Source organism: Mustela putorius, unplaced genomic scaffold (assembly GCF_011764305.1).
Source record: "Mustela putorius furo isolate JIRA1106 unplaced genomic scaffold, ASM1176430v1.1 tig00000421_pilon_pilon_pilon, whole genome shotgun sequence".
NCBI lineage: Eukaryota > Metazoa > Chordata > Mammalia > Carnivora > Mustelidae > Mustela > Mustela putorius.
The window spans coordinates 7,313,037-7,337,356 of record NW_025421375.1 but is presented as its reverse complement, the minus strand read 5'-3'; the positions used below and the strand labels follow the sequence as shown (position 1 = coordinate 7,337,356).

The 24,320-nt window shown below is 40.7% G+C and overlaps 1 long non-coding RNA gene and 1 other non-coding gene across 3 annotated transcripts in view; both read right to left on the bottom strand.

Moving 5' to 3' along the window:
- Positions 1–532: 532 nt before the first annotated feature.
- Positions 533–639, bottom strand: LOC123392011. Its single transcript, XR_006606690.1, has one exon. It is a non-coding gene; the product is annotated as a U6 spliceosomal RNA (small nuclear RNA).
- Positions 640–1,724: 1,085 nt separating this feature from the next.
- Positions 1,725–24,320, bottom strand: part of LOC123391983 — a 54,487-nt gene continuing 31,891 nt past the window's right edge. The window contains exons 4-5 of one of the 2 annotated variants that reach the window (XR_006606656.1): positions 7,266–7,402; positions 1,725–2,999 (exon numbers count right to left, since the gene is read on the bottom strand). This is a non-coding gene — a long non-coding RNA (uncharacterized LOC123391983). Of the gene's footprint in view, positions 3,000–7,265; positions 7,403–18,040; positions 18,367–24,320 lie in introns of those variants that run through there. The other variant, XR_006606657.1, reaches the window with a different exon arrangement.

Below are 24,320 nucleotides of genomic sequence, written 5' to 3'. Positions count from 1 at the left end.
TGAGAACATAATAGATTCAAATCTTAGGCCTTTTTCATTTTGTGCATGTTGTGACCATGTTTAGAAATCAAGTGTAATGAGGATGTGTGTTTGTTGCCCATTTTAACCAAGAATTCTTGTTTATTTTAAAATTTACTTTTTTTTTTTTTTTTTTTTTTTTTTTTTAGAGTGAGAGCACATACCCACAAGTTGGGGAAAGGGCAGAGGGAGAGGGGAAAGGGAATGTCAAGCAGACTCCTCGCCAAGCGTGGAGCCTGACATGGGGCTCGATTTCATGACCCCGAGATCATGACCTGAGCCAAAGCCAAGAGTTGGACACTTAACCGATTGAGCCACCCAGGCACCCCAAGAATTCATGTTTCTCATAGTTATTTATAGGACTTGCAAGGTAAAAATGAATATCTTTATAAAACCCACAGCTTTAAATAATATGTATCAAAACAAAATTGTGATTTCTCTGGATTTGCTCTCTCAAAATGATTTCTAAAAGTATTCTGTATTATGCTTCTTTTATTTTTTATTGATTTGTTTTTTAAATGCAGAATGCTTCATAAATCTGTGTGCCATCCTTGCACAGGGACCATGCTAATCTTCTCTGTATCATTCCAATTTTAGTCTACGTGCTGCCGAAGCAAGCACTGTACTACACATCTTTTAATATACTTCAGAGAAAAGTTTAAGTTTTCACAGGCTATGGATTTTTAGGTATTCAGAAAGTAAAAAATTCATTTTTCCCATTTATAAGTTGGGAAAAAATGCTAGACATGGCATATATTTGATTGATAGCTAACTGTCGATGGCACATTCAAACAATAAAATACAAGCAGTTCCACTGTACTCACGTGGAAAGGCTCATTGGTAGCTTTGAAAATGGTTCCACCAAGGGCGTGGTTCTCCCAGTCCACTACCCCAAGGATGACTTGGCTCTTTGGGCCTCAGTTTCCTCACCAGTTACTACAAAGAAGGCTTACAGTGGTTTCTGCCAAGTTCTAGCATTCTAGGACCATGAATGTGAGCTCTGTCGGCAATAAATAACATTTACTCAGTTATTCCTCCTCCTCACCAAATGAGAAAAGCAGGTGATAATTAGATTCTTCCCAACCCTTGAATGTGATAATTTAAAAGAATAATAATAGCATGGTATGTGTAATAAGGCATTTTCCTGAATGTTTTACATCCAGTATATAATTCAATCCTCACAATCCCAATAACACACAATTATTCTTGTTCCCTTTAGCAGATAAGGAAATTGAGCCAGAGAAAAGCTAAGTAGCCCTCATAACACCACCCAGTGAGAAGGACAAGAGCTGAGGGAGTCCTGAAGTGTGGTAAAGAATATTGACTCTGGGAGTGAGACTGACCTAGGTTCAAAGCCCGACTGTACCTTCTTTGTGGTTTAGGGGCAAATTACTTAGTCTCTTCAATCTTCAATTTTTGTTGTCTGTTAAACGGTGATAATACCAGTCATATTCCTTTCAAGGATTGAATGAAATCATTCTTTAGTGTTCAACAAGTCTGAACTATGCTAGAGATGATAATGATTTATATTACCTCCCGAAGTATTTCTTTTTAACAACACCCAGTATCTTTTTTTTTTAAAGATTTTATTTATTTATTTGACAGAGAGAAATCACAAGTAGACGGAGAGGCAGGCAGAGAGAGAGAGAGGGAAGCAGGCTCCCTGCTGAGCAGAGAGCCCGATGCGGGACTCGATCCCAGGACCCCGAGATCATGACCTGAGCCGAAGGCAGCGGCTTAACCCACTGAGCCACCCAGGCGCCCCAACACCCAGTATCTTAAGCAAACTGGCATTTCAAAACCCAAGCCCTGTGCATTAATGTTGTTAGACAAATGTTAACCTTTTTCAGCAATTAGAAAGACTAATGTGACACAACTCGCTAAGCTGTTTCACATTTCATGCGTACTCCAAGATGAAGTCCAAAAAATCAGCTCTGTATGACAGACGGCTGCACATCATGTTACAAACATATTTCCCACGACTCATAGGAAGGGACTTGGCAATCCAGAGGGAATTTTTCAACATGCTAATTAATGCAGATAATGTATCTCCCCTGCAATCAAAAAGGTCAGAGGAATGAATCGGTTCCCTCTTTCATTGATTAAAAAATATTTACATCCTCTTTTGATCTTCCCCTATTTTACCCCAAAGAACTCACGATGACCACCCAGGAATTAATAGATAATCCTTCACCCCATTGCCTAATGGTGAGAAACATCTTGACACCTCTGGGCTCAGCTGTGCTCATTAGGTACAGAAATGCCCTGAGAAGACAGCGAACTTATTCAGATTTTTGTGTGTCTGCAGTTTGATGTAATAGTGTTTTATTTTTAACCCCCAATTGCTCAGCAAAAAAACAAAAAACAAAAAACAACAACAACAAAAACCTTGGTTAAGCTGCTGATTTCCTTTAAATTGCTGAGCACAGGGATTGTAGCTTGATAAAGTCATTTAGTTGCTAAATGTTTATATTCAAACCATGCCAATGGCTCTTGCTGGAGTTTTTCATGAGGAATGTGATGATGTTTACTTCTTTATGGGGTGAAAATAACCATGAATTTACCGATACTACCTCACAGGGGATTTTTCAAAATGTATTTCATCTTTAGGGCTTTGAAATATAAAATTTTATGTAGGTTTTCATTGAGGAAGATGTCACAAAGCAAAAGTATGTATACTTTCACTGAAAAAAATTTGTTGCAACTTCCCCAAATATTCCTAAATTCTGAAACATTAATACATTGGCCATTCAGTCTTGAATGTGACATTCTTAAGATATTTCCCAGGAGGTATTATCAAGGTCCATTCGATTAGAAAAATTCATAATTGTGGCATCAATACTAAAGTGAGTGAAGGAAGTAGGGGATGAGAGAACTTGTATAAATATACCCCATCTTGTCTCCTTTTCCTGTTTTCTTTTCTCTCTCTTCTCCTAGTCCTGAAGGCAAAGGGATTAGCTGAGAATGCAGACTGTGTTTATCTAAAATAAGAAAAAATGTTGAATTAGGAAAGCTGTTGATTTTCCATCCATCCATCCATCCATCCATCCGTCCGTCCATGTATCTGTTTAATATCTGTAAAAGGCCAGACAATGTGCTAGAGATACAGAAACAAAATTGTGTTCTTTGCTAAGTCAGTTATTTATGTAACAAACCTTACTAATTAGCCAATGTTTGATTCATAAAAACTGAAAACAAGTAACTATAACATATAAGATGAGTATATAAAAGTATTCAAGGACCTCCTGGCTGACTCTTGATCTTTGGGTTATGAGTTCAAGCCCCGCATCAAGCATACAGCTTACTTAAATAAAAAGGCATTCAAAATCCAGAGGGAGCAAGAATCTGAGGCAAAAACCAAGCCCTCGCTACAGCATATGTGACAGAGGCTGAGTTTAAGGGGCATACAGTCTGCCACAAGATGTATGGTAAAGCTGTCTCTGGAACCCTCAGCCGCTAAGGGACTCAGAGGCAGAGTATGGGATGACAGAAAGTTGTGATCTTAAGAACAGCCTTGGGTTGGCATCCCTATAGTGGCAGACTATGTTTCCAGTTTCCCTTACAGCTGTGCAGGGCTTTTGGAGATTAAGTTCTAGTTGGTGGTTGCTATAGAGTGAATGTTTGTGTCCTCTCAATTCACGTGTTAAAATCCCAACCCTCAACATGTATTAGTAGTATTAGTAGTATGTAGGGCCTGTGGAAGGTGATTAGATCAGCGAGGGTGAAGACCTCCTGAATGGGATTAGTGCCCTTATGAAAGAGACCCAAGAGAGCTCTCTTGCCTCTTCTGCTACATAAGGACACAGCTGAGTGTGAACCAGGAAGAGGGTTCTCACCAGACATCAGATTTGTTGGCACCTTGATCTTAGTCTTCCCAGTTCTCAGAACTGTATGAAATAAATTTCTATTGTTTATAAGTCTCCCTGTTTATAGTTAAGTTGCTCAAGCAGCCTGATGAACCAAAACAAGTAGTGTAACTCCCAAGAAGTGTCCTTAGGAGAAGGGATTTCTCTCTCCTGTCTGTTTTTGCTTTCTGTTGGCAGATGGGAGACCATGAAAGCTGATGCTAGAGTAACCGTCTTAGACCATCAGATGGAAACCTTGTGTGGAGGATAGAGAGCAACATGAGCCACAGAGTCGGATGGATATGAAGCCACCATACCAGCCCCAGGTGGCTGCAGGAGTAAAATAAATATGACATGTTTTAGCCACTACTGTCACTTGTAGTTGAACTTAATCCTCGGTGCCACCAACAATGAGATCTTAATTAAATACAACCCACGTAAAACCCCCTGAGACTCAGTTTCCTCATCTGCAAAATGAGGATAATATTTTTGTTATTGTTGGAAGGACTGCATTAAAAGAGAAAATAAATTTAATTCACCTAGAATAATGCCAGGGATCCAGTAGTATTCTTATCAATAGTAGCTATTTTCTAGTCATGTTCTTTGTCTTTCCAAAGCTCACGCTCCACAAATCTCAAAAATGAACAGAATCAGATCTCCCATTTCCTGACAGTCACATCGACTGTCATCAAGGTCAAGCACCAGCTGAAATTCAGGATGTTTATTTGAGCAGTGGTGGATACTGGGATAGGAGATGATGGGGAAGGAAGGAGATTTGGGAGAAATCAATAGTTCTCCTTTAGATACATGAAGTTTGAGATGCTTATCAGACATCTAAGTGGAAACAGATGCAGAGTAAGCAATTGGATATATGATGCTAGAGCTTTTCAGAAAGATACTGGAGTACCATAGATTTGAGACTTGTCAGCACCTAAATGAGATTCAATGCCATGGAGTAGAATGAGACACCTGAATGTGGATATCAAAATTAGAAGCCAAGGACAGAGCCTTCAGGCATTCTAATACACAGAGGTCATAGAGAAGGAATCACTAATGAGGGAAACCCAACCAAAATGCTGTCTCAGAAACCTAGAGACTCAATGTCATATAGAAGAGGTAATCATCTGTATCAAACGCCACTGAGAGGTTAAGTGAGCAGAGGACAGAAAATTGCCTATTGGCACTGGTAAGAAATGGGTCACTGGCAACTTTCATGTAGTAGCCAGCCTCTAAGATGGCCCCCTGTCAGTCTTTCTCCCTGGTATCCATGCTCGTGTGCAGTCCCCTCCCCTTGCCCATAGATTGAACTTACTGATTTGCATTCTTTCATTCATTTAAAGCAGGTTCCCAGCCCAATGCACTGCTTGAACTCAGGGCTTGCCCCCACATCAAGACCTGAGCTGAGACTGAGTTGGATGCTTAACTGAGTGAGCCCCCAAGCACCTCTTTACTGACTTGCTTTTTAATAGAATATAGCAGAGGTGATGCAACTTCTGAGTCTAGGTTACAAAATGGCTTCCATCCCATCTCTCCAGTGTTTGACTTGGGTCCTAGCAGAGAGTTAAGTTTAAACTGAGTAGGCATTTTTCAAGACAATTATGAGAGAGGAAGAGAGGGGTGCAGGGCTTAAAGAGGCTTATAAGGGGGGCACCTGAGTGACTCAGTGGGTTAAAGCCTCTGCCTTCGGCTGAGGTCATGATCTCAGGGTCCTGAGATCAAGCCCTGCATCGGGCTCTCTGCTCAGTGGAGAGCCTGCTTCCTCCTCTCTCTCTACCTGCCTCTCTGCCTACTTGAGATCTCTGTCTGTCAAATAAATAAATAAAATCTTTAAAAAAGAGAGAGGCTTATAAGGGAGTATATTGGTGATCTCTAGACTCTTAAGCTGTGTGAGAAGAGAAGTGAGAACATGAAGTGAGGGAAAGAGAAGACATAATAGGACAGGGTTAGAACTTCGGTGGAATGAGGACCTGCTGGAATACCAGAGTAACTGAGGAGGAAGGATAAGAGGTAATGGATAGAGAGAAGAATGCTTCAAATAGAGATTTCAAAACGTGGTTTAGTGAGTATTAGTAATGTCTACAGTACAACCTTAAGAGTCCGTGGCTTAGAAAGAGTGAAGGAAAATGTGGAAAGAAACAAAAGGTGTAGAATGAATCACTATGTAGGTTTGGAAGTCATCCAGGATTTCCCCAGATATATGGTAAGAATGACAGCAAGATGCTGGGACCACCAGAAGTAGCATGTTCTCTCCTGGGAATGAATGTCCAACTTCATATCACTCAGAGAGAGTCGGCTTTCCTGACTCCTCTAATCTCAGACATTAGGAAGCAGTAACCCACATTAGAACCATATTTATCTAAATACAAGTCTTTCTCATTTCCACTCTTCTAGGATATGCCTTGAGCCTACAAATAAGTGGTATATTTAATGAAACACCACGAGAATCAAAAATAAACAACTTACACATAAAACTAGTGCCACCAAGATGGAATCGTTCTAAACTGAGACAGTCAGATTACATACTCAAAGCTGGAGGCACTGAATGACATAGAAGACAAAATTGGGCTGCTTGATGCACACTCCTCAGTCACTTTGGGTTTTGTCAGTAAGCAAGAAAGATCAAGACATTGGGGGACTGTAGAAAGAAGAACAGCAAATTTAGGCAAAGGCAGTGAAAGGAAGCTTATCAATAGATAAGTCATTTGCACCTGCTAAGAAACGAACTTTAAAGAATTACTTATTTGAGAGAGAGAGAGCAGTGGGAGGAGGAGAGGTAGAGGGAGAAGAGAATCTCATGCAGACTCTGCACCAGGTGTGAAGCCTGACGTGGGGCTCGATCCCATGACTCTGAGATCATGTCCTGAGCCAAAACCAAGAGTCAGACACTTAACTGACTGTGCCCCCCAGGTACCCCAGAAATGAACTTGAAAAAAAGATACTATTATATAAACATTTTTCAGAAATATTAAAACATAATGGAACCACACCGTGTCTACAAGGTGACAATGCAAAAAGCCCACTTAAAATTTGCCCATTTAAAATTACCTTAAATATTAATTAAGTCCAGCACATGCTAGCTGGACTCTGAGCTTGTTTTCTCACCTGTAAAATGGGAATAGCAACCAAATTTCATGGGACTTTTGTGAGAATCAACGGACATGGTATATGTGAAAGTATGTGAAGAACTCTACAATTTTATAAGTTGTCGATTTCTCTGCACACAAAAATATCTTCATCATCATCCATTGGAAGCTGATTATCATGTGAACATCATTATCTGTGTCTACCCAGACCCCTGCCTTCCTTCCAGTAATATCATAGCTCCCCTTCCACTGAAGAAATGTTCTTCCTTATTATGGAGGGAGTGCCCACTCCTCATCCTGGCCAAGCGATCCACCATACCTCACACAGCTGGCCCTAGTGAAGGGTCAGGACAGCAGTGTCCTTTAAGTCAGTCCAATCACAGTCCTTCTTCTGTCTTTTCTTGCCAAGAGCTATAAGAATATGTCCCCAGAGACAACCATATACTCCCCTGCCACCTGCGGGATAAAGTGGACATGTAGAAAGAAAGAGAAATGAGAGACAGAGTCCTGAAAGAATTTTCATCATCCCACTGGCCTGCCCCAGCCCTGTCCATCCCAAAATTTCTTTATGTGAACTTTATGCACGCCCGCGCGCGCGCGCGCGCACACACACACACACACACACACTTGAATTGCATTTTAGTCATTTCCAACAAAGAGTTGGCTAACATAGATCACACAATGACAAACCTCCAAATTAAAAAATGTGGAGAGAGAAGAACTTATTCACTGCCTCCTTTTCAAACTATAGAATAGTGTTCAGAATAGCAAAAAACACAGAACCTATATATAGCCTCAGGCTAGTGTACACAGAACAAGAAGCTCTTCATCCTCTAATATCATCAGGGAGCAATAATAGTAGACATTTTGTAGTATGTGGTAGAGGACACAAACCTCTTAAGGAATATTGTTTATAAACATTGAATTCCTTAAAAAGAAATTCGACAGTTTTAGTCAGCTATTCTAAACGAATAAATGTTCTTTCCATAAAGCCCAAAGTAAAAAACACCATTAGAGATAAATTTCTAAATTAGGTACATTGACCATCCCAGACTTCTAGAATAAGTGGCCCACTTTACAGAGGAGAGCTCTAACAAGGCCAGTTTCTGTCTTTCTGTAGTACTAACCAAGAACATCTGAGTGGGAGTAACCTTAGAGATACATCTAGAGTGATGTAAAGACACATTATTTTACAGATGAGGGAACAGAGCCCCCCACACAGGAAACAACTAGAGCAAGTTCACCATTAGCCAATAAATTAGGTGGGAATTCTTTGTTCATAAAATAGTTCTTTGTAGGGCACCTGGATGGTTCAGTTGGTTCAGTGTCTTACTCCTGATTTTGGCTCAGATCATGATCTCAGGGTCCTGAGATCAAGCCCCACATTCATCAGGGTCTTCTTGGGTTTCTCTCTCTCCCTCTCTTTCTGCCCCTCCCCCAGCTCACATGCACACACTTCCAGGCAAGCTCTCTCTCTCTCTCTCTAAAAATAAATAAGTCAATCTTTAAAATAAAATAGTTATTTGCTTTATAAAACACTATACCATATTTTATTTTAATGGCTGCTTACAATATAAATTTCCTAATTTATGACCATATTAAAAAAACTTCATTAAACTTGCAAAACTTTGACTTGTACACATTCAGGAAAGCATTTGTTGCTTCTATATATAATTCCAGTCTGGACACAGTGTTTACGATACCAGAAATCCAGAGTCATTTCAGTGAGTCAGTACTGGGAGAGATGAAATGTTTAGACTGGCAAATCCCAATATCTTGAAGGAGTAGAGACAACTGCCCAGTGAAACACGATATTCCTATTAAACGTTCCAGGGCTTCTTAAAACAATTGATGAAATCCTTATTGCTGTAATTCTTGTATTAGGTAATTTTAATCATTTCATGTTCTAAGTCACAACTGTCTAACCAGTTTCTCTTAGAGGGCAACTATTTTCATCAATCTTTCTGCCTATCTAATGGAACTGGGGGAGTCCCAACAGGAATCACATTTCATCTGCCTCTGCGAACTATCCTTTTCGTTCAGGGAAGCACTGCTCAAAATAGGATTTTCAAGCATGTCATTTTCCAGACATTATTCAATGCCCTTTGCTCTTTGCTTTTATTTGAATTACTGAGGTCAATGTTCCAATCTATGGGTTGGCTTTTTGTATATCTTTACAATGTATGTATCTTCTTACATACCCTTCTACACTATATATTTTCTTATATGTCTTCTTATATATCATAACATATGTAGCTTGTATATCTTTACTTTTGCCCAAGAAGGAAAGGGTAAAAGCTGATTCTCCATTTTTTGCCACCTCCTAAGGCCATCCTTGTCAAGTCCCAGAAAGTTGTTACAGAGGGACTAAACCTCTAGTGGGTTAAAACTGATAGTGGGGGATACTGAGTCTTCTACTAAAATCAGAACTATGATTTTGGTATGCTTTCTTATACCAAGTTTTTTCTCCCTTACTTTGTCAGGGGACTAAGGAAAGTTTAGGGGGTAGATGTAGTTCTGGTCTTAAAAGCTACCAGTCATGAAGAAGAGATGTCACACTAATATCAAGATAACATATAATCATAAATACCAAAAACTAAAGAGGTGTAAAGGAACAAATACATAAAGGTCTCAGAAGAAAAACTGCAATGCTTCCTGAGCAAATAAAGATGTTAAACTTCAAGCTGAAAATGAAAACAGCAGTGAGATACCTTTTTTCACTAATAAAAATAGCAATGACTTACACATGCATGTTCAATAGTGGCCAGAGTGTGTTGGGATGGGCACTCTCTCTGTTGGCATTATCTTATAAGAGTATAATATTTCTGGAAAGCCGCTGAACAGCTTATCGAGAGTCTTTAAAATATTCACGCTTTATCCCACTTTCGAGGACTACCACCCCCAACCCAGAAAATAATCAGAGCGAAAGCAAAGATGAATGTGGGACAGGTTATTTTTGTGGTGCTTACAGCAATTAAAAAATGTAAACACCATCAACATGCAAAAGAGGAATAGTTAAATGAATTATGGAAGAGTCATAGGTTGAATTATTAAAAGATTATTAAAAATGATGTTTCCGAAAATGTTCAAAACATGGAGAAAGTCTCGTGATTTCACACCACGAGGAAAGGAGGGCATGTGCCCAATGTACTTCGGGAGAATCCGTGAAACTCAAAGGACCCACTACTCTCCAACCTCCATTTGAGGAAACCACCCTGGGCAGTCGTTTATGGCAAGTGTTGCCTTAGCTTGCAGAATAGTGGTATCACAGCACTGAACTCGTGCAAACTCAATGCTCTGGCCCCAACGGAAAATAAAATAAGAAAAATAACTTCCAAAATGGTGCTGGCAATTTCCACTCGGTAAGTGTGTGCCCCTCAGTGAGCACAGCATGGGAATTAGGAATTGGCTGTTCCCTCAGAAATTTCAGTCTCTAAGGAGCGGTCCTAGTGGGGGTATCTTGCCAAAAATGTGTGCAATTCTAGAGTATAACGATACAATTCTGTAACTTTATTCTTTGCATATGAGCTCTTTATTGCTCTCTACCTTGCAGGTCGGCGTAGCTCCTGTAGTATCCCCTAGGGTCCCTATGTTGCCAAACTCAGCAGGTTGTTCTGAGAATTCATCTTATTAAACTTCTCCATAGCACTTGATACTTTTACATCTGCTTCCTTCTAGAAAATGCTCACTTGACTTCCGACAACATTATTTCTCCTTTCCTTCTCATCCCTTTCACGATTCAGTCTGCTCCCCTGATCCCTTTTCTTCTTCCTTCAGTCTATTAAGATTGTAGCGTCTCAGGTCTCAGTCTTGCAACATCTTGTCTGGCTAGACTCAGGTGATCTCATTGAGAAACATGGCTGTAAATACCAACTGAACTTACATGATAATAATAGGTCTAATGACTGACACTCCTACTCTGTGCCCCACTCTAAATATATTACATATACTAATCAACCTGCACAATGGTTCATAGTATTATTGCCATCTTATAAGAAAAACTGAGGCACAGAAAAATGAAATAATTTGCCCAGAGTCACAGCTAATAGAAGACGGAGCCAAGACGTGAACCCAGGCACTCTGGCTGTAATTTGCCTGCTCTCAAGAACTATATCTTTTTTTTAAGACTTTATTTATTTATTTGACAGACAGAGATCACAAGTAGGTAGAGAGGCAGGCAGAGAGAGAGAGAGAGGGAAGCAGGCTCTCTGCTAAGCAGAGAGCCCGATGTGGGGCTCGATCCCAGGACCCTGAGATCATGACCTGAGCCGAAGGCAGAGGCTTTAACCCACTGAGCCACCCAGGCGCCCCTCAAGACTGTATCTTATACTATACTACATCTCCCATCAATGATTCCTGAATTATATCTCTACCTGTTACCGCTCTCCTAAAATCCAAGAATTGCGGAGGAGGGAGCCCCCGGGGGGGCTGGATCCCAGGACCTTGCGACCATGACCCAAGACGAAGGCAGAGGCTTAACGACTGAGCCACCCAGACACCCCAAAACCCAAGATTTGTACGTTGGACCTATTTGGTTTGATATTTAACATAAACTTCCAACTTAACATATACGAAATACTATTCTTATTCCCTTCAAATCTCTTCCTCCTGCAGCCTCCCTGTTCAGTAAATGACTTCCCCAGTATTGCAATTGCTCAAGCCATCCTTGACTTCCCTTCTTCTCATTTCCCATATTCATGTAAACAGCGCTGGCTCTGTCTTCTAAATAGATCAAGAATCTGACTTTTTTTTTTTTTAATCTTTTTCATAGCTACCACCCTAAAGCCCATCAACTTTTCTCATCTGGCCTCCTATATAACCTAATTTCTACATAGGTTGAGAATACACTAGGTGATGAGGAAAATCAGCCCCATTACCCCAGCCATGACATACTGGTCCAGGGATCAGTGTCTAAGTCAGTGGTTACTATACATAAGTAGACATAAGGAAAGTTAAACCTCTTTAGCCAATAAGGATGCTACCTATGTGCAGCAGCTCACCAACCCAACCAGACAACAGCTTTGAGGGATACATGATGTAAGTCTGTAAGCTAACCCCCACTGGGTTACTGCCCTGCTTCTCTGAGGCCTGTTACATCACTCTAGTCTTGGAAGCCTTGGATCCCTATGTTCAGACTAGAAGAATACATCTCACCACATTGCACATGTGCCGTAAGTGCTCCTTTAAAAAAGTAATCCCCTTATAGTGCTTCTTTACAATCTCGAATAGGAAAAGGTGCATGGGTGCATGGGAGAAGAGCAGAAGAAAATAAATCAAGTCATAATTAGTATTCGACTCCAGGCACTCTCCTCATGGGGCTTTGCGGTTATCGTTGTTTCGCTCTTTGTTTTTCTCCTTTCTTTTTCAGAATGATATCTTGTTTTGATAATCAAGGAAAGCAGTGTTGAGAGCCAGGTGTAAGAGAGACTATGGAGAGAGCATTTTCATATTGAAAAAAAAGGGGATCAAGGTGATTGTGAAATATTATTTATTCACTACTATTATTTTACAAATTCAACTCGTTCTTTTCTACAAATACTTAAATCCTGAAAACAAAAAAGAATATAAAAATTTCAAATGCTGACCTTTGAATTCATATTTAAATATTTCTTATGCCTAAGGAAATTAGAAAGAAGAAGAAAGGAAAAGCAGTGGACTCGAGACCCTTCATCCTAATCCATGCGCCCTCTGCTGGCTGTCTCTTGGCTTTTCACTATCGTACTTGGGCTTTGGGGCAATGTTTTTCTGATACTACTGCGAGATGAAAAAAAGCAAAATAAAACAGAACCAAAAAAGCATAACTTTTCAGATATACAAAACTAGGAGCATTTTAACATTCAAGAAACCTTTGTAATAAGGCTCTGCCGGGCCCTAAATAACTTGCTATTTCCTTTAAAACAAAGGTAATAATGACTACACAAGGCATTTGTGTGAAGCTCTCTATAGATTTTCCTAAACTCACAGCTTTTTGACTTACTGTGGTTTCACCTTACCATGATTCATGAGTGCACCACTCAGCTGTAAACTATCCCTTTGCAGCCTGCATACGAATTACTTCCCCTGAAGCAACCTCCAGCTCATTTCCTTAACCGCCAGCTCGACCTACCCCAGAGCCCCCTTTCCCAGCACCTCCCCTTCGAAGCCAGTACCAGCCCCAGTATGGCCGTTCAAGCTGTTCCTGCTGCTTGTGTAGAAAACAAGGAAGAGACAGAGGAAGGAGAGAGTGCGTTCAACGGGCAGAAGTTAGGGAAGAAGAGAAGAAGGAATCAAGATCCGCAGACTTGGAGAGAATGTCCAGTTGGTAGTAAATGATGATTTTGTTCTGTGCGCGACCAATGGCTTTGAAGGTGGTTTCCAAAGAGAAGTCCAGGCATGTACTGAATTATGCAGACACTGTTGCCTACAGTCTCCAAGGAGCATTACTTTGGAGGACAGTATTCTTTTTGGTAGTATGATTCCGGTTTGGGGGGAGTGGGGTTGGGGGGAATATTGTCAGTATGACTATATTTTTATTCTATTCTATTTTATTTTATTTCATTTTATTTTATTTTATAGAGACAGAGAAAGAGGAGAGGACAGAGGGAGAGAGGGAACAGAGAGAGCGAGCATCTTAAGCAGGCTCCACATTCAGCATGGACCCTGATGCAGGGCTCTCTCTCACAACCCTGAGATCATGACCTAAACCAAAACGAAGAGTCAGACCCTTAACTGACCGAGGCACCCCAGGGCCCTTATTATTATTTTTTTTTAGTTAATTTTTATAACCAGCTTTCTTCCAAAAGGGGCTCAAGATAATTTCCAAAGATGGTGTAGAATGACAAGAAGGATTAATTTTTTTAAAATTCAGGTGCTCCCCCTGGATTACCAGATGGTGAGCTGGCTGGACCTGGCCCTCCGCCCTATCCCAGTGGGAAACTTGCATCCAACTCCAGCTTCCCCTTGCAGCAAGGTCTCAAACTTCCCACTGGTCTCAAGGTCTCCAGGTGATAGGGAGGTGTATTCCCTGTGCTGCTGCAAAAGCAGACACCTAAACTTTGACTGCCTGGCAGCAAGGTGTCTCTTGCCAAGGGCACTGGCATGCTCACTTATAAAAGGGAGAGCAATACATGCTGTTCTCTCTTCCCCGGAACACTCTGGATCTTCCCATCCAAGGTGCCTCTGCACAGGGTGGTAACACTTCAGTCGCCTCTCTGACCATGAGTTCTAGCCAATGCCATCTGCCCCTCCTGGTGTTATTCACAAGACTCAGTACAATGTAGATTCACAACACAAAAAATTAAGTACACACATAAAATTATAAAAGTAATGAAAAAACATAAGGGTAAGACGGGAAGATGGCGACATACATTGAGTGCATGCCATAAAGCTGTAAGCTCTGATATGCTACAAGTTCCAGTGACTTCAGCCCTTGTGTATCGTTATTCCCTATCATATGCAAAGCAAGAGTCCAAGCGGCCTCTCCACAGGACCAGAGGCAGTCTCTCGTTCTCTAGGTTCCATTCACTGAGTATATCTGGAGCCCTGCAGAAAGCCCCCTTATGCCACAGTCCTGTCTTGGTCATCATGGTCACGTAGTGACGACCTCCTCAGCCTACCCATCCTAGTTTATCTTTAAATTTTTTTTTAAAGATTTCTCTATTTGAGAGAAAGAGAGAGAGAACATGAGCAGGAGGAGGGGCAGAAAGAGAAGTAGGCTCTCTGCGGAGCAGGGAGCTTGATGCAGGGCTCAATCCCAAGACCCCCAAGATCATGACCCGAGCCAAAGACAGACACCTAACTGACAGCCACCCAAGCACCCCAGCCTGCCATCTTCCTTCAGCAGGTCACTTCTGGCCTCAGAACCAGCTTCATCCTGCCCTCTGCTATTTTCCCTGTACTCCCTCCCTCCAAACACTGGGCACTGCACACCAGAGGCTAATTTCTAGAATATATTAGGACTTGACTACAAGTGAAGGAACTATCACAATAGAATTTCTATACAGAAATAGTCACAACCTCTAGAATCCATAGGCCAAACCTAACACTCCCTTATCCTTTACCCTAGACTCAGTGTAGGGGCTGCTTCCAGCTTATCTCCCACAAAGGAATATATTTTTTAAAGATTTATTTATTTATTTTAGGGAGCGAGAGCGTGAGTAGAGGCGGCAGAAGGAGAGAGAATCCCAAGCAGACTCTGCTCTGAGCGTGGAGCACCATGGGGGGCTCAGTCTCACCACCCTGAGATCATGACCTGAGTCGAAACCAAGAGTTGGATGCCTAAGCAACTGTGCCAGCCAGGTGCCTCGCAACACCGACCCCCCCTTTTTAAGGTTTATTTCCCACAAAGGAATTTTTGACTCTGACTTCCCTATTGAACGTGCAAGACCCCAACTTTCACTGGGGCCTGATAATAATTAGGAAGAAAATCATGTTCCCCCTCCGCTCAGTGTCAGGCCCCTTTTCCAGACAACAGCCTAAAAATCTGCACAGATAAGGATACCCTAAAGGAGGTCAATTTCAATTTCACATTCAGAGATATTTAGTTCTTATACTGTCCAAAGTTCTCTGAAATAAGATTTTGGCTTTACCTTTGCAAAAGAGAAATGAAAATATTTTTCTTAACATAGAAAAGAGTCCTTCTCAAAAATGAATCAGAAAACAGCTGGCAACTTAAAAATAGCAGCTCAAACTGACTTAGTGCCATCAAGATTTCAGAAATATTGACTCAATATTTTTGGTGGACCACAAATATGGTTCTAAATCTTGAAACCACCATGGAGAGAAACATGATTCACTTTGTGTTTCAAGATAACAATAAACTTTCCTTGTGGCTATGGCAGAGAGAAAGAGAGAACTGTGTAGGGGCACCTGGGTGGCTCAGTTGGTTAAGCATCTGACTCTTGGTTTTGGCTGAGGTCCTGACTTCAGGGTGGTGAGATCACACTCCCTGGGTTAGAGCCCTGCTCAGCAGGAAGTCTGCTTGAGATTCTCTCCCTCTCCCGGTGCCCCTCCTCCAGTTCATGCACGCTTTCTCTCTCCTTCTCAAATAAATAAATCTTTTTTTTAAAAGATTTTATTTATTTAAATTTGACAGAGAGAGATCACAAGTAGATGGAGAGGCAGACAGAGATAGAGAGAGAGGGAAGCAGGCTCCCTGCAGAGCAGAAAGCCCGATGCGGGACTCGATCCCAGGACCCCGAGATCATGACCTGAGCTGAAGGCAGTGGCTTAACCCACTGAGCCACCCAGGCACCCTCAAATAAATAAATCTTAAAAAAATACACCTTAATTTCAATCTATAAGCTGAGATATTGATTCATTCTAAATAAATGTGAGTGAACATTCTCTGGCAATTATGGCAACAAACATCTTTCTACATGTATGAGGGCTCTGGCCTAAACTGGGAGATATTCGAGAAAAGGAAGTATAGTAACACTAATGTGTCCTTTGAGTTGGCTTTCGTAAATAAATTTGCTGAAGCTAACAATGCCGGAGGGAGACCTCTCCCCTAGCCAGACAGTGAGGATTGTTGTTTTGTTTTCTTTTGTTGTTGTTTTTGTTAAGATAAAAGTTGGGATTCAACTAAATCTTGAAATTTTGGCAAACATAAAAGCTTGTTTTGAGGCACTGAATAAAGCTGATTATCATTTACCAGACTCAACTGGAGAAGCCTTGGTGAATCCTTGTGCCTTAGAAACAGTCAAGCTAGGAAGTCCCTTAACACAGAGGAAGAAATCGAGGCGGCATCTTATTCAAATGATATAATCCACCCCTAACTGTCCTGTTTCTAAACCCATCCTAGAAGACTTGGCAGCTACTGTCCTTTTTCTTTCAACATGCCAGTGGATGAGACCCCTGCTTTCTCACCGCATTCCATGCTGCTGCCGGTTAGCTGCTCCACTTCAAAGAAGAATTCCTCTTTCCTGAGCCCTGTTTTGAAACTTCAAAGGCCCTCCCTGTCTCCGAAATGGTGACAAGTTTCCTTGCCAAGAAAACTTCCCCATGAGGATAATCTTGCTATTCTGGGCACAGATGGAGTCCTTGCAGGACTTGGTAACACATCTGGTTTGCGGCTTTGATGAACAAAGAGGCTCCGTATGTCATCGTGACTCATCGCTGTCCTCATCAGCATGCATTTCGCTCGGAGACGCTGCCAACGGACTTGACAGAAGTTTTGTCATCAGCTACTTAAAGCCAGGCCTCCATTCCATCAGAGCCACAGCCTTTTTTCACCTCATTTTCAAATGATTGTGTTAAGAAAGGAGAGCAACACAGAAATGTTTTCTACTAAACAGAAGATCACTGACTAGCTTGAGGGACTTTGAAGGGTCGATCGATCGAAACATCAGGGGGAAATCTGGGCTTCCGGAGACAGAAAAGGAAAGCCTCCTCAGTATAAACTGACAGGAAGGTATTCATTCATGAGGTGATTTTCTTGGCAATACCCAAGGCCATAGGCAAGAGTAAAATCTTTTCATTCAAAACTTTAGTCAACATTACAGATGCTGGTAAAAAACAAAACAAAACAAAACAAAAACCATTTTGGCAAAGTTTTTGTTTTTGTTTTTTTTCTTTTTTATTGTGGAAGATAAAATTGGACATAGAAAGCTGAGCTAACTTTTAAAGCTAGAGGAAGTGCTTCTGTAAACAGAGGAGAGCGGATAAAGCCTTGGAGAGCTTGGTGTGGGCAGAAATCTGAAGACACAATCGAACATGGCAGAAAAATACTTCTGCTCACATTATTTGCTTAACATTTTGAAATGCAGATTCAGAAGACAACCTTTCCTTGATGAGATAGATAGCATCAATAATGCAAATGAGACAGGGAAACAGAAGGGACCCATGAGAAAAAAAGCTGCATTTTTCCCCCTTCGCTTTTCTTCTGGCTTCTATTCTTAATAGAATATGAACTCCCACCCCACTTTCCACATGCCTTGTCCTGGAAATAGCCTACATCCTTCTTGTAAGGGACAAGGAGTTAATGATTCTCTAGAACTAAATAACATTTAAGAAAGGGCCAGGTGACAGGGACCCAGAGGAAGCTATCCTATGCACATTCCAGACCATTGGAGCTCGACATCTCTGTGTCAAGACCCCTGACTCCAAGAAATAACACCTGGGCCCTTTTTTTTTTTTTTTTTCCAACTGGTTCCTGGACGCCTGAGAGGACACATATACCAGACCACCATCCTCAATAAGAACAGCCAGACCCCGAACAAAGATAAGACCCCTGCTCTTTTCCTTTCCAAGTCACCCAGACACTCCATCAGTACCTCCCCCATGCATGTGTCTTCAATAAACTCTGCGTTCACCTCCTGCTGACTCATGCTCAATTTCCATTCTGCATGAATTCCAGAGGGTGCCCTTTCGGTTGGTCCCACGGGAACCCCCACCTTTGGGTCTTCGGCGCTAACCTTCAGGCATCACAGACACAGACAAAGCTGTAAGGACAAAGAAGGTGATACAATATGAATTCAACTGGAAGAACCTCGAGGGAATTCAAGCACCCAGAAATAAATCTGTCCTTGTGTAGCAAAGGGAGCTACTGATACCATCTACATTTCTAAAATTTTCGGCTCTTCATGTAAACTGTTAGAAAACATCTGGGTCAAACTCATACATATTCAAGAACATTACACCATTTCCAAGTTCTCATACAGACCAAGGACAACCTCCGTGATCCTGAAATAAACCATTAGAATTAAATCCTACTTTTAATTTTGTTTGCATTTTTTTGACTTTTTTTTTAAGCAAGGATTCAATTATATTTATATGAAAAATGAGAATGAGAGATATAATCTTTCTGGGAAACATTTTTCTATTCTAGGTGAAGGAAATCAATTTCTAGAGCAATAAATTACATTAACTGAAAAACAATGTATGCACAAGTTTATAGCATATTTGTCTGGAGTTGGAGTCTATGGTTTTTGGCAAATGTTCAAAGTGGTTCATGACTCCAAAAAGTTCTAGAATTTCTGATCTAGAGAAACAGTTGTGCTAGTTACCCTCAAAGCAGGCAATAAATATTGTCTGTGAACTAGGGTGTTGATGGACATTGGAGGCAGTGATTTGGGGTTTCTGGGCAAGTGCACCAAGTCTAGTCAGACTATCTTGCAGCTTGAGTGCTACACCATATCCTTTACCCCTCAGCATTACTAGGGAAGAATTAAAATCCTCATAATAGAACTGAGTTGCCTCTAAGAATTTGTACCTTTCCTTTCCTCCTCCTACCAGGTAAAGATTCTCTTCTGAATGTAATTTGGGTTAACTTGACTGCCAAGACCAAGGGGTACATAAAGCCCCAAGTTCCACATCATAGAAGACAAATCATTTCTTTTTTTTTTTTTTTAAGATTTTATTTATTTACTTGAGAGAGAGACAGTGAGAGAGAGCATGAACAAGGAGAAGGTCAGAGAGAGAAGCAGACTCCCCATGGAGCCCGATACGGGACTCGATCCCGGGACTCCAGGATCATGACCTGAGCCGAAGGCAGTCGTCTAACCAACTGAGCCACCCAGGCGTCCCAAGACAAATTATTTCAACTGAGAAAAAACGTACTGATTTTCCACTTAAAAAAATAGAGTAAATCTCTCTCTCTATCACAGAGACTAAAACAGAAAGTCTAAGAACTCAGGAGGATTAGGGGAAAAGTCAGCTTTCTGTGGTCTCTTTAGTTTGTCAACTAAATTAACACTTAGAAGCTTTTAAAAACTAAAATGTGAAATTGTGGTCAAGTTCAAAGAAAGGAAAATGAAATTCAATGAACAGTTGACTTTTCTGTGGGAAATGCCAGTTCACCCTGCATAACCGTCAGGTATTAGAGGAGGCTCCTGGTACACGTGGGAATATAATAAAAAATAAGGTCGAGATAGTTTACTTGGTGTTGAGAGTTACATGTGTGTTATTTCATCAATACATATTCTTCAATAAAAGCACAGCCATTTGATTCTACCATCCAAGCCTTGCCGCTAGGAGCATACTATCTCCTGAAGCTTTCTGATTTCAAACACTTTGTTTTTTGTTTGTTTGTTTATTAAGATTTTATTTATTTATTTGAGAGAGAGCAAGTGAGAGAGAGCACAAACAGGGTGAAGGGCAGAGGGAGAAGCAGACTCCCCACTGAGCAGGGAGCCCAATGTAAGACTCAATCCAGAGACTCTGGGATCCTGACTTGAGCCGAAAGCATATGCCTAACTGACTAAGCCACCCAGGCGCCCATCAGACAGCTTTGTTTTTAAGGATTATGCTTAATACTATAACGTCCTGACTCATTCCAGTCCTCTGTATTACTCATCAGGGGGTCTTCTCCCCGGACAGCAGTGGGTGGGCTGAGAGACCAGGTGTCCTTGCAGCCAAGACAGTCCCCATTCCTATGTGCCCCAGGGCTTGGGTTTGCCTTCCTGTTGCCACATACTGAGCTTCTCCAGTGTCCTTTGTGATCATCCGGCCCAGCCACCACATTCTACAGTTGGTCCTGCTGCCCAGAGAACCACAACTGCCACCACCTTGACATTAACCCAGTAAGACTGATGTTGGACTTCTTGCCTCCAGAACCATAAGAGGATAAGTTTGTGTTGTTTTAATACCTGAAGCTTGAGGTCATTTGTTACAACAGCAATGAGGAAACACTTATTAAGATGACAATCTTCCCAAATTGATTTCCAGATTCAACAAAATCTCAACATGATGATAATGGTGATGATGATGATGATGATTTTTTTTTTTTAGAAACTGACAAGCTGACCTTAAAATTTATATGGAAATGCAAAGAAGCTTGAACATACTGAAAATGGTTCAAGGGATTTTGGGGAAAATGATGGATATGTTTAAAATTGGATTTTGGGGGCACCTGGGTGGCTCAGTTGGTTAGGTGTCTGCTTTTGGCTCAGGTCATGATCCCAGGGTCCTGGGATCAAGCCCCATGTAGGGCTCCCTACTCAGCAGGGAGACTGCTTCTCCCTCTGCCTCTGCCTGCCGCCCCACTGGTTTATGCATGCTCTCTCTGTCAAATAAAGTCTTTTTTGAAAAAAATAGAAATAAAACTGGATTTTGGTCATGGCTGCACAACTTATAAATGGCTAAAAATTATTGACTTACACTCTTAACACAGGTGAATTTTATATATAAATTATACCTGAATAAAGGTGTAAATAAAATGTATGCATACTTACAAGGAGGTAATAGTTGCTGGTACATAATGCTTTTTATACATTTAAAAACTGTTGAACCTAGGCGATGGATGAATCTAGAACAATTCAGATGATCTACCTCCTCAATTTTTCTTTGTGTTTAAAAATGTTCTCAGTACAAGAATTCTTTGGATTTGTCATTTGTTTCAATATAAACTAAATTATGAAGAAATAGAAGATGAGATCATTGAGTAATATACTATTGCATCATATTAAATATAATTTTAAACCATTACTCTGATGCCTACCTAATCAGTTTTTAATTATTTAAAAGTCTTCATAATGTACAGGCATTTATTTATATAATCTCGGTGGAGTATTCTTATAAGGACTTGAGCACCAGACCCTTATTCAGAAACATAACCGTATATTGTAACATTGATCCTATGAGACGAGCAGGTTTTATTAAGATTTAGACTTTGGGCCTCTTCTCTGAGAAAATAACCTGCTGGGAAGTTGAGCCAACTGCTTTTTAAATTTGTTCACATGTATCAGCTCTTCTTTTCCCTTGCAACAACCCTTTAGGAATTTTGTGTGTCTAAATCCATTATAGAAACATTCATCTTAAATATCCTTGATTGTTGATGAAATATCACATCAGTGTTTTGGTCTTCACAGTTTAGATGGGTGCCTGCTATGTTTATGTCTTCTTAGAGTCATAACATTCCAGACGTAGAGGGATAAAGATGTTTGCGTGGTTGCTTGACAGAAAGTCTATGGCCCAAAAATAGACACATTTTTATGCTTATAGGCTATACATTGGTGAGTAAATTTTATTGTCACTCATATTCACAACTACTTTACAATGCATTCCATTTTAAGAACAGACATAAATCGTGGTGCCTGGGTGGCTCCGTTGGTTCAGCGGCCAACTCTTGATTTTGGCTCAGGTCATGATCTCAGGGTCTTGGAATGGAGCCCCACATTGGGCAGAGAGTCTGCTTCAGAATTCTCTATCTCCCTCTCCTTCTCCCTCTGCCCTTCCCCCTGTCCTCATGCACACACGCTCTCTCACATTAAAATAAATAAATCTCTTAAAAAAAAAAAAATAGACATAAACCTTTTTCTTTCCAGTGTTGCTTTACCTCTCCAATGAAACATTTGCAAGCTAGTGTTATAAAGGTAATGACAGTGCAATGTTCATTAGCCAATGTGAGCAGAATCTCGTCAGATGTACATTTAAGTTATCTGAATGTAATGTAATAACCTCAGCAAGAGAACACTTATTTAAACTAAAATACTGCAAAATGTTGCTTATACACTTGCTATTACTTACGATATTACCAGAGACATCACACACTTATACAGCTGTGGATCTGTACAGAATTTATTCTGTACATACTTTTATTCTGTACATACAATTTATTCTATACATACTTAATGGGCAATTAAGAGATTTTTTTTGCAATGGTACTCTGGCCCTAATACTAGTTTGGTTTTGCCTGCCTTACTTGCTGACTTTAGTACCTAATCCCCAAACAGAGCAGATGCAAGACTGCACTACCCAGAAAACCTCCTCTAACACCCACCCTGCCCCTGGGGTTTCAGCTCCCACTCCGTGCCCTTAAGGACCCTACAAGTTTCCCCATGTGCTAATTGGCTAGGGAAGCAGCTATCTCTTTCCACATCTGCCCTTCCCACTAGATTGTGCTTCCCCTGCATGCAGAACCCATGTTTTATTTATCTTTGTATCTCCAGTGCCTGGGGCATCCTTGGCACTCAAATAAATAAGGCCTTTGAATGGCTGCTAGGCAGAACACAAATTATTTCAGGTCAACTTTTATTGAACATCTGCTGATGGAGAAGTGCTCCGTTCAAGTAAGGAACACAGGAATGAGTGGATCTGAGTCTATGGACTGCCTGAACTCAAAGTACATCACAATGCAAAGAAGAATGTTCCGTGGTTAGAAGATTTTTACTTTTTTTTGGTCTCGCATACTGCCCTTTAAGGGAAATTGCATGTAACATCTTTAGAAAGTTTGTTTGTCATTCTTATTATCTATAACTATATCTCTATAGTTCTCAAATATTAATAATAAATAACTCTCCCTGGGACCATTGTAAGTACTTTACATACAATACTGGATATCATTTACACCCAATACTTCATACACAGTACATATATATACATAATTTATATACAGTACTTTATCTACATTACATCATTTATTCTCCACCCAGTAACTCCCATTTTGCCCAGTTTATAGACAAAGAAACAGAAGCACAGAGGAGCTAAATAACTTGCACAAATCATTTAGTATAGGATATGAAAAGAGCCAAAATTGTAACCTGCTCACTTTTTCCCCTGAATTTTAGCCCAACATTTTAAGCAAATCTACAATCTAAACCTCCTCCTCTGGACACACACAAAAATTCAGTGTTATCAAGTTAACTTATATCTAAATGCAGAAAAATCCCTTTGTTCTGAATAATTTAAATAACAATGCCAGGGATTATAACACAATCTGACCCCATACAAGCAGGGAATTGCTGAGGGTTGACAAATTTGAACTGCAGCTTCCCATAGAAAAACAGAAGTCTTTGGAAATCCGATTCAAAGCTGGATTCAAGCTTTGCAGGCAACCCGGGTTGGGAGCTTCCTCCAAACATAAAATGACCAAATAATTAGCGCGGGCCCCATGAATTCACCATCTCTTTGTTCTAAGCAAATTAGGCTGCTTGTTTCTGGTATGAAGTGAAAAGAGGCATTACTCAGAATAAATGAATGAGGATTAGGATGATGTGCAAAGGTTGACAGGGGACTAGCTAAATACGGGTTGTGCTTGCCTGCTGTGTAAACTCTGAATTTTTCTGCCATTATGGGTCATTCTATTCATTGGTGATGCATTTATTTTTTACCTCACTGCAAGTAATCGAGACCTCAAAAACACATATATGTAAGGACAGTTTTTTAAAAATCTGAAAAGAGGGGTGCCTGGGGGTTCAGTGGGTTAAGCCTCTGCCTTCAGCTCAGGTCATGATCTCAGGGTTCTGGGATTAAGCCCTACATCTGGCTCTCTGCTCAGCAGGGAGCCTGGTACCCCACCCCCAGCCCCTTCAGCCTGCCTCTCTGCCTACTTGTGATCTCTCTCTCTGTCAAATAAATAAATAAAATCTTTTTTAAAAAAATCCGAAAAGATCCATTGTCCCCATCCCTTCTTGTAATATAACATTTTGTGTGTGTGCATGTGTAAATAGAATAATGG